This window comes from Pteropus vampyrus, unplaced genomic scaffold (genome assembly GCF_000151845.1).
Source record: "Pteropus vampyrus isolate Shadow unplaced genomic scaffold, Pvam_2.0 Scaffold67, whole genome shotgun sequence".
Lineage (NCBI taxonomy): Eukaryota > Metazoa > Chordata > Mammalia > Chiroptera > Pteropodidae > Pteropus > Pteropus vampyrus.
This window is the reverse complement of record NW_011888848.1, coordinates 4,704,973-4,707,965: the sequence shown is the minus strand read 5'-3', so window position 1 is coordinate 4,707,965 and position 2,993 is coordinate 4,704,973.

Genomic DNA, 2,993 nt, shown 5'->3' with positions numbered 1-2,993 from the left:
TACGAGAACCAAATATAAGCTGAATCTTCATAAAACAAACATGTATTTAATTGCTTGAAAAAAATTTTCCATGTTAACTGTTCCATGTTTCTACATTAAAGAATGATACCAGTTGATCGACCTGCATAACTGAGAAGCCCAGGAATAAGCATAACTGGATCTGGAAATTTAGGATATCTTGTTAGATGTCTTTCCCTCTGTCTTGCATCTAGGCTTGATTCTGTTTAAGTTCATTTTCAGGCAAATTCTCATTCTTGGGAATGGGCAATAGAGTCACCAGTAGTTCCAGTCTTACCATATTTTATTAGCAAAAATGGCAACCTTAGCAGAAAGAATGTTTCTCTTTCTCCATTGGTTTCCGAGAGAGAAAGAAAAATCCCGGTTTGGTTTGGCATGAATCTTGTACCCAGCTCTGAAACACCAATCAGTACTTTATTAATCAAGATGGGCTCATGTGCTCCCTCCCCACACCCCTCAAAGCTAGGAGTGTGAAATCACTCCATCTGAACCACAGGAACTGAGAGGAGAGGAGAACCTCTCTCATGTTGGCCAAAAAAAAAAAAAAAGTGTGGATTTAAACTCTTGGGAAACAATAAGGGATAGAATTTTGCTGAAAAATCTATTGAACTCATTGTAAATCATCTTCTTCATCCCAGAAGTAGTGTTGTGCTCATACAGACCAATCAGAGACAGAATGATATTGTGTGTGCCTGCATGTTGTGTGTTTATGCATACGTATGACTAATTAATAAAAATGGATCTTTCAAGTTGAATAGAGTTATCACACAATTATACAGAAATGAATTATTCTATTAGAATTCCAGTGAAGAACTCAGTTTCTCTGCTTCCTCTTTCCTGCTGCTTCTTGCCTGTTAATCCTTCAATGGGATCATTTCCGCTTCCTCCTTTCTTCTTTCTTCCCTCCTTTCATATCTTACTTTCTCTCTTTCCTATTTCCCCTCCTTCAGTCCTTTACTTTTTTTTTGCCTACCTCTTGTTGATTTTTTTTCCTGCCTAATATCAATTTCCCTTTTTCGCTTCTCAGAGTCATACACTAATTTTTCCCCAGAGGACCTCTTTTCTTTCATGCTCAGTAAATGTGGCTGGGAGAGGCTTATCTCCCTCCAAATTTTAAGATTAACCAAAACTTCCCTCTACAAAGACTGGCTAAGTGTTGGGCACATAATCTAATTTAGGCCAATTGAATCCACCAATAATTAACTTTGGGATTTTTGTTGGACTCATCAGGAAATAAAATTTCCCCCTAAATAGGAATTCCTAGCAATGGAAAATAAATATTTAGGGTGCTAGAGGCCACAACGTAAATAGGTAAGGCCTCAGAACAAAGCCAACTGAGAATACTACAGAGATAGAATTAGATAAAATAGCATGATCCTTGCTTCGGTTTTTCCTCAGGACTTTTCAATTACCTAAGATAATAATTCCTCTTTCATTATTTAAGCCATTGTGACTAGTTACATGTGTTACCTTTTTTGAGGCGTAAACAACTAACTATGAAATAAAAGATTCTGAGCAGTGCCATTCTCATGGAAACCAGAAGTTCATTTTCTCTTCTAGAAAACAAAAAGGTTGAATTATATTGAATCTAATCACCTGATTTAGTGGTTCCAACTTAGCAACTCAAGAAAAGATTGAGAAAGTTGGGAATAAGTTCATGGATATATTAGAGTAAGAAAATGCATACATCAGCCTTTTAATATTATCTGTTATTTTTTCATCATTTCTCTTTAGCTGTAAATTATAATTTGACTATAAGCATAAAGTAAGAAGTGACTCACTTTACTTTCTTTTAAATGTTTTAGGACTTCTAATGAAATGCTTTTTTAAAACTATAACCTATCATTTAGAAACCTATTTATTTACTCACTTGTCTCTGAATAAACCAGTAAGTCGTCTACTAAATTTGGTTCACCTGGAGTCATTTTTTTTTTTTTTTTTTAAAAGTAAGCAGGTGAGACAGTTACCTACAAGTATCAAAATGATCAAAAAAGCTATTCAGGGATACTCCAATGGCATTGAAATGCTTTCCTGTCTTGAAGTTCACAAAGTAAGACATATTAACTTTATGTCATAAATAAAATGCAAATTTATCTTCCACTGGCCATTGATATTTTAGAGTTTATTATCAGTGGCAACTGTAGAGAGAATTAAAGAATTCTAATTAAAGCTACTTGAAGCAGATAAAACCTATACCGGATTCCTCCATCTAATGCAGTTTCTATCTTTTAAAGATAGAAAAGGATCAAGTCATTTTAAACCTAAACCAAGAACAGGTTTATTTACCTATTACATGCGACTTCCACTAATAACATAAGGAATGCATACATAGATTATATAATGTAGGATCTAAATGTACAACATTGGCAGCGTGTGTGATAATTACCGACAAGAATTAATCAACATTCCTCACGCCATACACAATGCAGTTAGAATAGAAACAGCAAATCTGTTCAAGTAATGCAAACAAGTTGCATAAAAGGCTAAACAAGTAAAAGTATATCATCAGCCATGATTCAAATTACATCTTTAAAGTGTGTGCCAGCTTCCCTTAAATTAGCCATGTAAGAACTCGGTCTCTGACAGACTTTAAAACTAGAAAAAACCTACATCTTCTCAGCATCACAATTTTGTTATGGTGTAGAAATACACTTGATAATTCAACGTGTATATTAATCCTTACTTGATGCAATAGGTATAGTGCTATGGATACTTATGTGATGTTTACCTTAGTGATGGAATCTGTGATAAACCTCAGAAGTTCTACAATCATCCGTGGTGACAGTGTTGCCCAAGCTCCTAAAGAAAATGTAGATTGTGGGTTTTTGCTAAATTCTTTTCCACGCATTTTTTTTTTTAATTCTTGACATTTCATAAGATTCTCAACAGTTTTCTAACAAACTGAAAGCAAGCAGTTTCAGTTTTCATCATAGTCATTGCTTGTTTGTCTTCTTGTTCTGGATATATCAAGGGTC